At 37.9% G+C, this 14,279-nt stretch overlaps 1 protein-coding gene across 4 annotated transcripts in view; it reads right to left on the bottom strand.

Moving 5' to 3' along the window:
- The window catches only part of ncor2 (nuclear receptor corepressor 2), a 90,891-nt gene extending 78,732 nt beyond the window's left edge, over nucleotides 1-12,159 (bottom strand). For 2 of the 4 annotated variants that reach the window (XM_067522380.1, XM_067522381.1), the window contains exon 1: nucleotides 11,907-12,159. The gene's annotated coding sequence lies outside the window, so the exon portion shown is untranslated. The remainder of the gene's footprint in view (nucleotides 1-11,906) is intronic. The other 2 variants (XM_067522382.1, XM_067522383.1) reach the window with 1 other exon arrangement.
- Between the last annotated feature and the right edge of the window lie 2,120 nt (nucleotides 12,160-14,279).

Here is a 14,279-nt window from a genome sequence, read left to right as displayed (position 1 = left end):
TCAAGAAAGCAGGAGGCTGACTTCAAATAACAGTTTAAATTTATTGACGTAAACAGACCAAATCTCTGTATGGTCTGACTTACTAGCTTGACAGTTAAGCTCTAAACGATTACAAGGAATTCTACAGTTTGTAACATATTTCTGAGTTTTGATAGCATGGTTTGGACCTTGAGAGCCAAAAGCGTAAACAACCCATTGCTACAACAGCAATTACACAGTGTTAATTATATGCCCATAAACATATTTTAGTGTTTTACACAGAAAATAAAAACACATTGGGGTATTAAACTGTCAGTGAGGACTTTGAAAATTACTATGATAGCCAATGTTTAGCCAAAACAGATATTGGCTTCATTCAGAGGCATGGGGCTGTTGTGAAAAGGAAGATGAGAGTACTGTAATTGTCATAAGGCTTGGTCTGGGAAAAACAAAGCATCAGAAAGTTATAGCAGTGCCCTAGAGTCCAGGGTACGGGGGGGGGGGGGGGGGGGGGGGGCTGCTAGGCCTCTCAGCCTAGGAATGTGGCACCCTGTCAGGTCTCATAAGGATTTATCTCCCTGGAGCCTCATTACCGAAGGGCCTCTGGACAAGGAGGTTCTCGCTCATGTATCCTTTCACTCACCCACCGTCAACCTCGATCCTAAACTTTCCCTAAACGGCACATTCAAACACTGATGTTTAAATCTTTAAATCAAGTGTCTTGTTTTCTGTTTTTTTTGAAAACAAGACACTTGTTAATTCCCAAACATATAGTAGAAGTAATGACTTCTAAAGATTGAATTAATATTTTTAAAAAGGAGAGACTTTTTTTGAGCCAACCCTCAGCAGCTATTACAACTTAGAAGATCTTGACTGGCTTTAATGTTCATCTCTAGTTGCTGATGTCTCTACTCCCACCTTTGACCTCCCCCCCATAAACACAAGTATAACATTAAAACCAATCTCTTTCAATTAATCCGCTAATGCTTCAGTGTCAGAACACCAAGAGTTATTTAAATTTGACAGTGCTAAAATAAAGTCAATCTAAGTTGTAAGTATGGCTTTTCAGGAGAAATACAATTCAAATACTTAAAACTTTGTAACCTCACCTGTGGCATATTAGAACCATCTACGGAAAGCACCATTACCCAGGGTATCACAGCAAAGAGGAAGAAGTCACAGTGCAACAGCCAGTAAACAAATGGTAAGGTCACTGTAGACACCTTATATTTACTTTTGTATAACTGCAAAGCAAAAAAAAGAAAAAAAAAACACACACAAATACACACACACAAAACACTCCTACATCTGCCAAACCATAGTACAAAGCCTTCTACACTGCCAAGCAGTAATACCAAATACAGTGCTGACAAAGCAGGATGCCCTTGTCCTGGTAACCTGTGTCACAGTGACAATATAAAAAGGGGAAGACTACACAAGGTCAATGTAGTGCAGAGGCCACAAACCTGAGTTATCATTCTTTTATGCATAATCTTGAACCTCAAGGTGAATATATACTTATATTAATGCATGTATGCTAATAACAATTTGCAGAGTAGATTCCTTAATTTAAATTCAAGATAAATTCCTCCAGCCAGAGAAAATAGGCCAACAAAAGGATGAGTTACAAACAGAGAGCTCAAATCAAATGTTAGGCAATGGAGGGAGGTTATAAAAGGCAACAGACGATATGATTGTTGCCTGTGCCCGAGCTTGATATATAGTTTAACTTATAGCAGGCAGGTGGCTAGAGCATTGCTACTAGTACCAAACAGTGAAAGAACATCCTAACAATCCAAGCTGATCTTGCCTTACCTCTACACAACAGGAAAGCTGTGGTCACAACACACAATCAGCAACCAAAAACACATGAAAAAAGTGTGAACACCCAGTTCCCAATTCCGACACAGCTGTAATTTGTCAGACAGAAAGAGGTACAATCATCTCCCTTAACCACAGCCTATCACACCTTTCATTTAAAGCTAACCGAACAGCATACTTCTTATCATTTTAACAATAGTACTATTCGCATAAACACACGCAGCCACAAGCAGGGAGTGAAACAAGACAGAAATGACTACAAAACTGAAAGTGGAAGTAGTAATGAAAAATAAAAAAAAGGATAAAATGCAGTACATAAATTCTTAATGCAGACTGCCTTTAAGATTGTACCACATAACATACAATTAAATTTAACTACAATTTAACTTTTTAATAGTGGACAACAAATGTGGCTGTCATCAAAAAGCATGCCTAAAGCCATTGTAATTGTAATTTCTATCATTGTGAAAAATGATCGCATAGATATCATCAGGTAGAGATGAAAAGGTATGATGTTTACATATCATGGTTATAGAGATCAGAACTATCACAGTTATCAGTATTATGAATGTATTGTGTTCGGAAAAGGACAGGACATAAGAATTACCTAGGAAAAAAAGTATTTCAATCAAAACACAAAACAACTATTAACACTAACATGGTCTAGAGGTTATGGTTATTTGTACTGTAAACAAACTGCTGCAGTATCTCTAAAATCTGCAGGCTGCAGAAATCATGCAGGTGTACTGGCTAACAGCCTAACAAGCTAGCGCACTCACAGGCTAACATACAAACAGGATCTATTGTTCCACAAAATAGAACAATAAAATAAAGCTGCAGTTCAGTCTGTTCAAACTGTAATTTCTTGTAACAGCTGAAACCAGCAATATCTGTGGAGTTTGTAGAAGTTTGTAGCCAGCCCATACAGCTCAGTTTGCCGTGTTGGTGTCAGAATGAGAGTCTGGGAGTCCTTAGCTAACTTGATACTGGATAGTTGTAGTAAGCCTTAAAAGTACAGTGACTGGCCACGGTTTTAATGATAATTAAAATTTAAAACAGTAATATTACCCATTACATGGGGTCTTCTCAAATTGCACAGGCACAACGTAACACACAGAGCATGCTGTAGAGATGAGAAGAAGAAAGAACAAGCTGTGCCAGTCATAAACACACACTCTCTTTACACCAATGGATTAAACCACATAAAGCTCCTGAATCAATTCTCATTTGGTCAGTTAACTCACTGAAGTTTTGCAGCATGGCAGGCTACTTTGCAAACAAAGCCCTTAATCAAAATTATTTGACTATAGAACTAAATATAAAAGAGAAGGGTGATGATAATGAGCGTAGCAACCCTAGTACATGTCCAATGGATTTCTGTTCACTGCAGGGAAATGCTCAGCTCCTGTGCTGGCTGATAGTTTTATATCTCTGGGTGTTTTCAAACATACCTCATTAAATCCAGTTGCATTAAACTGAACAGGTGAAGGGAGTCTCTCTTTTGTGGTTACGATTTTCTATATCAAGATTCTCTTCAATTTTAAGATATCTCAAAATTCATCAATCTCACCAAAAATGCTGAGTGGCTGAGAGTAAACAAGTTCAAGACCCTATTATAGTGTGGGCCAGCTGCTCTGTATTTGATCTGGACCATAGAGTAACTGATGCATTTATGTTACTTTTACAATAATTGTGTCTTTAAAACAAAACAGAAGAAATGAGACAGAGAAAGTGGACAAAGATGACCAGGATGAGCAATTTGCTGGCCTGTATCTCCAGATGTGGTCTTCCGGCTGTATCCATGCTGGACAGTAGAGTAGCTATTAGATTTCCAGCCTGTTCCCCCACTGCAACACTGTAAAATTACACAAGGCTCTCTCCTCCCCCTCCCTGCTGGCTAGTGTAAAACTGGGGACTTCACACACTGCCGCAGCCAACTATGACTCCCTGTATCCATGGAGGAACAGGCACTCTACCAAAACACAATCGAGAATGTGACTGTTACTACCGCCGATCACAGACATGCTGACACCAGGGATACACAGTTTTGCACAAGTACTTTGGTTAAATTTACAAATTTTTTTGAGTAAATGAGTATATATGTATTGTAAGCTAATTTTTAAAGGCCAAACTTCTGTTGAATTACAGCTTCATAAACCAGATTGGCTATGGTGACTTTGGGTTGGGATGCAGAAGGCCGTGAGTTCAAATCCCACCCCGACATGCATGGCCCCGCCCATCCACCGAGGGCCACATTGGTACCGGTCCCGAGTCCGGATAAAATGGGAGGGTTGTGGCAGGAAGCACATCGGGCATAAAAACTCAACCCAAATATACAAGGAGAACATGTTTCGCTGCCCTGTGGCCAAAATTTATGACATTAAATACAATTTTTATATTAAATATAATAAATTAACAACTCATCGTCGATAATTGCAACTTGCAGACAGAAGCATTTACTAATGCAAATAAAATGGAGGCCATTTTTCATCTCTCTTTTCCAGTGAACCACGTTTAACCAGGTTACTCAGAGAAATCAGGTTTCTCAGGCAGTTGAGGAGCAGAGTTTGACATACACTTAAGAAACCTGCTTTGAATCCATGTATACACGCATCAGACAAGTTTGAGTAAATTTTTATTTATTTATTTATTTTATTTTATTTTGGTACATGGCTAACAGTTTTCAACTGTATAGTGACAAAAGATGCTGCTTTCTGAGTTCTTTTTATTTTTGCTGTGTTTGTGTCACTGCAAAGTGACATCACAGGAGCTGAGAGAGGTAAGAAGAGGGGAGAGGGAGACAGCTGATACACAGCACAAACTGAATAAAAAGAAAATCTATGGTGGAAAGCGACTTATTCTTAAACCTCTTCCGACATTCAGCTCTCCATCCCGAGGAGCAGGAAATAAAACTGAGTTGCTAAATTGTCTGCTGGCCTGACCTACTTCCTCCTCACTGCTGCTTAATTATTAAAGAGCATTAAAATGTTTTTCTGTATGGCAGCATGCAACCCATGTGCCCATTTTCCTGAGCGATGACAGCTTCTCAGAGCTTCCCTAAATGTATGAGAGGGTTCTAGTGTGTGTACAATCAGAGTAAATGCACTGCACAATGCTAGCCAGTGCAATTTACAGACAACATAACATCACATCTAGATTTGGTAAAACAAGCCTTAGAGTTACGGACAGAGAAAGATTTTGTGGAGGGAAAAAAAGGTTACCAAATAATGATCATACATCACACCAGCAGCCTGATGTTTTAATGCATTTTTTTCAAACTGCACTGTCATGTATCCAGTGCACATGTCAAGACAGGAGTTCAGGCCTCCCACACAAGCAAGCCAAAACCTGTAATTACACTTCACTTAGAACTCCATACCTTTCACTGTTACATGCCACTCATATTTCCACTAAAAGATCATCAACAATGTGGAGTATGCCATTGGCTGCCCTTACTTACATGCTTTCAAGAATGTGAAAAACAAACTATGCTGAAACACACATCCTAGTAGAAAAGTTAAAAGCTAATAAAAATAACGCTACCCACTCCCACGCACAAGAGCAATGTCAAAGAAGCCTACTGTCCTGTGTATTGCATAACTGAGTCAAGTAAATTCTAATATTTGCTAATCCACCGATTACCTATCTTTTGGTATTTTAGTATGTTTAAATATAGTTGCCTGATTTTACACTCAATTTTATTGTCAGTTGAAAGACTTGAATAATAAATGGCTACCTATAAATTAAAACATAAAATCAAAAGGCTATTATATGAGGTTAAAAAAATACACTCCTTGAACCTCAAGTTTAACATAAATTAATTTGCTCTTGGTTAGCACCAAGTCAGGTGACATTTTGTTATGCTACCTAATCTTTTTTTTTTTTATTTTATCAAAGGATTTAAAGCAAGTGAATAGGTGCCAATGACGTTTCTAATCGGGCAACTGCCACAGTTTCAATGCACTGTAAACAAAATACTGTGTTTCCTACGACATACTTTTTAATCATGCTGGGTCTCCTGCATGGTCTGGCCAGGCACCACCACAAATGAAGCTATGTTTCTTCCAATTTGAAAATGCCTCTTCCCCAGTGTCCCACTGTGTGCCACTTACTATGTGAAACCTCAGCTCCGAAAAATGTCTGGATATGATTCTCTGGACATTGCCTTGATTTCCGAGGACAGTGTATGTGAGAGGTTCCAAGTGAGACCCTCCCGAGATTATCCAGAATTCATCCTGTGAGCCTCCTAGTAACAAGTCTACTTGCTGCTCTGCCCTGAATTGTCAGGCAAGGTTAAAGAAAGAGTCTTTTTTTTTTTGGATGCATGGCTCCAGTTTGATGTAAACAAAACACTGTTTCCTGCAGCCTAATTTTTCTATCATGTATCATCGTGTATGCGCTGACCCATCACTGAAATAAAGCAGTTTCTCCCATAGGAACACTTCTGACTCAGATTGTCTCCCTCTCTGTGTTACATTTTATGTTCATATGTGAGAGAAGCGTAAGTAATTGGAGTTTTTTTTCAAAAAATTGAAGCACATTGTTAAAAATGTAAATAACAGCAGAGATTCTTGTCTGACTCAAGGCCTCAAGAAGGCCTTAAATTTTCCATTTAAATTAGGGATGTCCCAATGCTGATACCAGTTAAACTAGACTTACTTCAGCTCTTTGTGACATCATGGTTAAATGAATAGAAAAACAAAACACAGAAATGACAGGTAGAAAGTTCACATGTTTACTGGTACAACATCAGAGCTGGCAAGTTGCCCAAACGGAAGGCAAATGGAAAAGTCTAAATAAATACTTCTTTATAGCACAACATCAGAAGAAAATTGTATGAATATTTATGGAAATCACAGATACCTATATTATACATTTTCTATAACAGGAAAAAAAATATTTTACTGCAGCTGCTGGTCTTTAGATAATCACAAAAATTGAACTCATAAAAACAAATGAGTAAAGCTGGTTTCACATCTTTACTCAAAAGTTTATTTAGCACTAAAAAAATTAATAAGAGCACATATCAATCCCATAGAAGAATGTCTATATGCTTATATCTATATACTCTTTGATGACAACATCTGAACTTTTTAGTGCTAGAAAGTTTGCAAATGCTGCAGGATAGGTAAACCATCTACATTGCAGAGGTATGAAAAGCACAAATAACATATTACTTAAAAGCAAGTATATCACAGCCTAATGCATACCTTTGGAGTAACACCTTCAAGGTTAAAAACAATGACTGAATTTGAAACACTATGGTCATTTGTAAACATAAAAATAAAAAATAGAAGTCTGATTTTGTTATGCAATATAACGCTGTGAAAACTGCTAGCTCTTCCAAAAAAGCAGGGATACATTTAACTTTAATCTGCACCAAAAATACCTAGAGAACAGATAGTTCTATGTCTCCTAACCCTATTACCCCCAGGTGTACACACCACTCCCTTTGAGATGGCATCTCTACAATCACGCCCTAAACATGGAAGTGTCAGAGCATTAAACAAGGGGAAAAAAATTAATTAGGCTATGAGCTAACTGCTACTTGCAGGACCAGTGCAGGTTCTGCATGAACCAATGACCAAAAAAATAAAAATAACGAAATAATAATTAAAAAACACTTCAAACAACATAACAAAACCATGGTTGTTCCAAGCCCAGAAAATTGTACCACTACTCAATATTATCCACTCTACAGCCACTGACACTGAAGTGGCACTCCGTCCAGCACAATTGCAATGACAAGTTCTTTGAGGCATAGCAACAAACCAGCTGTGTTTGATCATAATATTCTACCACCGAGTCAAGCATAACATTCTCCACAAATGAAACCTACCAGGTGCAGTCCACTAGCGAGCAAGAAATTCTTACCAGCTGTTTTTACTCATTCAGTGAGAGGGAAACTGGGTGGGAGGAGGGAATGTGTCTGGGAGGCAGTTTCCTGGTGACTGCCTCATATTACCCTCTTTGATTTTTAAGTTTTGAAGCATTCTCATTTATTTTAATTGCATAACAATGACTATTAGAAGCATTGAGTAGAATGTGATAGACGCAAGCAGAGCACAGCACAGCAAAAAGCAAGAGTTATGTTTGGAGCAGGGTGGATTGATTTTGAGTCCACTATTGGCATTGTGTTAAGTTGCAAGTTTAGGGGTTCATAAAGTCTACCAAAACATACCAAAGTTATGTTAGCTCCCTTTCTAATTATTGTTTCAAGTGCTGTAACTGCTTCAGTTCGGTATTTAATGTGAAATCCTCATTGATGTAAAAAGTACATCTGAAAAGAACAAAGACTGAATTAGCTTAAGTAAAAACATTCTCTCTGCAGAAATTGCAGCGCTAAAGAAGATGTTGACATGTGAAATAATGTCAAGTCCAACCTACTTGTTAACTAAAATAAATTCAGGGTGTTATTGGAACACGAATGAAGATAAGGCTTAAGGCCATCACACAGGTTAAGTTGGGCTGTATATACCACAGCTTGCTGGAATTAATCTGCATGCTGGCTGAAGTAAAAATAAACCCTCAATTTAAACAGAAAAAACTACTGAATTATAATAATAGTTAGAGTCCTCTCTTTCACAAGCACTCAGATATATCTGCCGGATATGTATGGTTTCTCACACCTTTGTCAGATTAACAGTTGTTTAAGTGACAAAACCTAGACCATTTCTGACATATGACGATTAGGGTTAGGCAATGTGATTTATCTTAAAAGTGTCTGCATTCTCATTTTAACAAATCATTAAAATAGGATACTTTTGTTTTATGATGCCCAACTCCAGCCTGCAAATTTAATCAATTCTTAGTGTTGTATTAATGTGGCTCTAAACTATGTCAACAATGAAGGGATGCAAACTTATCCATTTCAGTTAATAAAAAAAAAAATTGGAGGGTCAAAGTGTCATTCAAGTCATCAACGGGGGCCTTTATACACATTTTCAGTAGGTATCAACCTTTTTGGTACTTAATGCATCAATTTCATCTGCATATTATTGCAAACTTTTCAGTTTTCTGAAGACTTTTCTTGAAAACTTTTAGAGACTTGAAATATTAGACTAATTTTTTTCATTCTCTTTATAAAGTTGTATAGAACCATATTGATTGCTGGAGACTAAAACAACTAAAACAAGTGTGGGAATACAGTTTGAGCAACATGTTGAGGTTCTGTTTTTATTATTGTGTAAATACTGTTTCATGACTGAAAACATTCTTTGTTTACTCATTCATTTAAAATTTGTAGTCCTACTAAAAAGACAGCAGATGAAATGTTTGCCTTTGAGGGAAAAACATTTTAAATCTGAAGATTTTGTGATTTACAATGATGCCACATACTTTCTCTTGCAATTTCTCGGACAATTTAACTTTTACAGACAACAAAATGAGCAAAAACTCTCCTTTAGAGTTTCATAACTGTATTGTGTTTCATAATACAAGCAAAAATTGAACTAGCAGTAAAACAGTCTCCCTGAGGCACCACAGTGAGCACAGGATTATCTTTGCCCCCATTACCCTTTTGGATAAGTAGGAGACATCTCCTCACTTTCATTTATTTAACTCTTTACAAGCCAAATTGCTAAACTGACACTATACCACAAGCATATACCGAACTCAATTCTGCAATGTCTCAATGGTATTATTACCATTATTAGCATACTTCATGGTCATAGAGTTCTTAGACAAACACACCGACTGTCAATGAGTGAGTGGAATACTCCGTAAGTAAGGATTAAACTGCATCCATAACACAAAGTAATCAGTCATTTAAAAAAAAATTAAAACCAATCAATGATCAAATTCCAAATCTATTATTCTTATTAATGCTGACATTTTTGAAGGCCTCAATGATATATTTGAAAAGTGTGTTATGGACTTTCATTACATATATTCAGACTATCACTCATTATTCTGAGGTTTCATTCCATGTTCTTCATTCAACGTGTATGTGTGATACTGGAACCAAGGCGACTAAGGATGTTCCTGTTGTGCCAAAGTAGTCCTCCCATACAGCAATACATATTCCTATCAAACTTATTTTTTGTGAGCAGATAAGAATATAGATCCAGTAGAACCCAATCTTGGTACCTTTGACACTTGCCACAAGAAATCCTTTGCTTGCACCACACAGATGTTATTATGCACAAAGCTAGCACTAAAGATAACTTGCTAAGCATTCGCCAACCATAAGCTATGAGAAATTTCTAAAAGTAAGTCTGTAATGAGTGTCATTAGTTGCTGACATATAAACAATAAAAAGTGAACCATAAGATCAGATGTATTAACTTCATGCTTTACCAACTATTTCCTGGGGGAAACCCTCTGTTACATAATAAAAAAAAAACAGTTCACCAATTTCACAAAACCATGTGACTAATCCCATTATCTTATGCAAGCACTTTTAGTTTAATTGTCCCGGATTTTTCATTGCCACACAATACCCACTTATTTAGACAAAGAAAGACATCTGAAAGTTTAGGCACATAAACTACCTGCACAGCTAGATAACCCCAGCACAAAGTGAAACAATGTTTTTCTTAACTTTTGGATGTACACATCAACAAATCTGAAAGTATCCTTACGAGCATACACAATCTATGGTTTGTTTGCTGATAAATAATAACAACCAAACTCAGTTAAAAAAAAAAAAAAAAAAAATACTAAACCACAAAATCGACCTATATATTATACATCAACACATCGTATGTTTTGTGCCTACAAAAAGATGGCTGCTCAAACGCTCACTTTTATGTTTATATGTAGAATAACAGGGAACAAAACAGCAGCGTGTGATGTACACATTATTTAAATTTAGGTTTAATTAGGTTTCAAGTCAGTCCTTATCGATTTTAAGTTTCATTTTGTTTAAGTAAAAGCCATATACCAACGAAGTGTTGAGTACTGTGTTCCTACACTCACTGAAGTCTATGCAGTAGTGAAATTCTACTGTATACTGTTGCAACCGTACTGACTATAAAGCACTTTTGGGTTGGGTAACAATTAAAATGTAGTCACATTCATGACCAGAGGCTATTAGATGGTGCAAAATTAGAATGAGTGTGACTTCCCGGTTACAAGCTGTACAGCTAATGCAGCTGATAGAAAAACAGTGTTTGTTCCTTGTCCTGTTGACGTGAGAACTTGTCTGAAAATGTCTCTGCTCTTGTATTCAGCTGGCGAGTCACAAAGCCGATCCTTAATGATAGTGACTCTAAAAGCTGCCTACTTACAAACGAACTTCAAACGTATGACATATACGGGGATTTAAAACTAAACTTATACTTTCATGACAACCTGAAAAAACGAACTTCAACGTTTGATGCTAGTTCACCAAACGGTGCCATTTACTTATGTCGGTGACTTGATATCAAGATGGTTAGACAAGTAACTTTAGATAATTATAATCAGATAACAGTATCTCAGTTATAGCTTATCGGCAATCTAACAACAAAGCAATTCATTACCGGATAATAATAGATAAGCGTCGACTTAGCGCACTAAGTCAACTTCGTGTAAAACCAATGTTTACAAACGCAAACCGGGCGCTTTTGTGCCTAGCCACGGTAGCACGCTAAGTTAGCCCGCTAAGTTAGCCAAATACCACAATATCTTGGACATAGAAAACATTTGACCTGTTTTATTCATAGTGGGTGTTGGTTGTGACTTATGGGTGGTAGCATGTTTACTCGAACAATGCCAGGATAGGATTAATTCAGTTCACAAAAACATGCAAACGTTAGCCTAATCCGCAGTTCTGACAGCTAGCTTAGGTGGCTAGCTTGGTTAGCCACTACCTAGCTTAACCTAGCCATGTAGCACGTGTTCCTGGTTTATAAAATAATTAACATTCTCACGACACGCAGCCAACAAGTAGCGCTGCGTTGAGGCGAACAACCACCTAGTTGAACGGTTTTCTAAAATTAACGCTACATTTCCTGAAGAGCCGTGTAACTGTAACATAACGTTCAGCCACCAAAAGGTCAACATCGCTATGTAGCCATGTTTCTAATCCAAAGAATAGTCGGACCCCTTCGTCCAACAACAGAGCAAACAGACCCCCCTCCCCCCTTAAACCAACGGACAGCCAGCAATGGAGGCTAACTAACCTTAGCGGCGGGACAGGAGAGACCATTCGGCGGTGTTATCGTACAGCAGCTAACGTTAATGTCCCCAATCCTTGTCAGTCGGTCCGATTTCGCTTAAACGCCTTCTAGCTTCGAGTGCGTGCCTTGCCCCAAAAATAATCCACAAGAATGAGTCGTTTTCATTTGGTCCGCTGTCGGTTTTTAGCTCGCGTTTCCAAGCGTCTGATCCAACACAACACAGCGGTCTGGTACTACTCCCTGAACCGCTGCTGCTCAGACCATAGCGGGGCTGAACCGCCTCTCTCACCCAATAGGTCCACATGCTCTTTGGCCCCTCCCCTTTACTCAAGGACTCCACATTACCCAAGCCCACAACAAATTCAGTGATAATGTTCAAGTCAAGGGCCATGAAAAGCTATACAACAAAAACTTTATATAAATGTAAGTGTGTGTGTATATATATATATATATATATATATATATATATATATATATATATATATATATATATATATATATATATATATATATATATATATATGCTATGTATATAACACACTATATAGGATTTATCTGTCTATCTATCCAGTGGGCTTTACTGAGTGTGTAGTTTTACCTACGGTCCTAATGCTCTAAGATATTGTTAGTCCCATGGTCATATTATAAACAACCCTATTGTCCTCCACACACTCCAACCAAGAGAACAAAACCCTCTGTATTCTCGCCCTATCTCCCTGCTCCAGCCTGATCTCTGAGGTTCCAAAAGGGGCTCAGTTCAAGCTCTGACACTCCAGGAAGTCTACATCTGTGCTGCTTGATGCCCATGGAGAAGTACAAGCTGTGAATACAGTGTCTTAACATTGAAGGATAGTATCTGCGAGATCACAACATTTCAAGCTGTGTGGATAGTTGATGACTCTGCTGAAGCCAGTGCCCTCTAAATGGTCTGAAACCTCCCTGTCTGCTTCACACGGCTATGCTGGTTTCGAAGACCTCCACCCATGCTGCAGCCCTTTCAGAATCGGAACCGGAATCAGAAAACTGTTTATTGCCAGGCACAGTTAAGAACAATACTAGGAATTTGTCTTAGTGTCAGGTGTCATATACATAATCTAGAAAGTGAGAATGCAAAGGTATAACAAACATCAATTATAAAATATGTACACAAAGACAGAATGAAATGCAATAAAAATCAAATAAGAAGCCAGCTAATCAATTTCACTCACAGACAAAGATTTAGTTTAAAGGTATGTCAGTAAATGGGGGTCATTGAAATACAATAATAATCCTTGTTTGGAAAGGCTAAGGTAATTAGTTTCAGCTCATACTACATTGTATATTTTTTGTTTATTATGAATGATGTCATTGCACTTGGGCAAAGCACTGGAAAAACTACTTTGCCACATAATTATCTGGCACACTTCAGGCAGGCAGGCTATATCTTGACCTATATTGCAGCGGCAGGCTTTCTATGATGTCAGATGGGATTGTTTTTCTTCCCCTTGTTTTTCTTTCTGCTCTGTGGTTTGGGAGACCCCCTCTAACCATCACTATAACCAGCATCTCTTCAACCAGCCATTACAGAGCAGGAAAGAGTGCTGTTCATTTCAGCTGGGCTTTCATGTTGGAATAATCTATCCCCTGTCTCTGCAATGCCCAATTTGTCAACTCACAGATAAAGCACAAATGTTTTCCACTTGTCAGTTTTGATGTCAACAGCTGTGTTTCATCTGCAGCCAGATCCCCTGTAGAGCCCCAGACACAGCCCAGATGGACAGATGAACTTCTTTGACATCCTAAAATCTCACAAGCAGCACTACATTTCTGAAAACATTTTAGGATTGCTTAAATAAAAATAGGCAAGATATCTCTTCTACAAGTTATCAAAAAAGAACTTGTGGATTGTTTGAATAGATCCAGAGCCCACATAAAAGACAGCACCGAGAGTGACTTTTTCAGTTAAACAGACTTCAGAGCTTTGGTTGATAGATGCACTGCAGACAGTCATTACAGTTCTGAAGCGAAATATGAACAACAGAAAATCTTTCAGAACAGTGAGAGGCTGGAGGGGAAATCCTCATCGAAACACCACTCGACGAGCTGCCATCCGGAGTCTACCAGATTAATGGAGCTCTTTTTTGTGAATTATCCGCTTTGATTTCAAATTCAAATAGTGGTTTGCTGGTGCTATCTTCAAAACTAATGCAGATGAGAATCACATTATTACACTCTGCCATTATTAGCTTTATGGTATCTTAGGGGTAGCAGTTCAGGGGTAGGATGCCTTTAGTCAGGCTAAAACTATTAGATTCAAGCACGGTTAAATCAGGAACATACAATCTATGCATATCCCAATAAAAATGAAACATTTCTAATTGAAATCATTTGTTATGG

Source organism: Channa argus, chromosome 11, assembly GCF_033026475.1.
Source record: "Channa argus isolate prfri chromosome 11, Channa argus male v1.0, whole genome shotgun sequence".
Classification (NCBI taxonomy): Eukaryota; Metazoa; Chordata; class Actinopteri; order Anabantiformes; family Channidae; genus Channa; species Channa argus.
The sequence above is the reverse complement of the archived record's forward strand: the minus strand, read 5'-3'. Positions and strand labels throughout refer to the sequence as shown.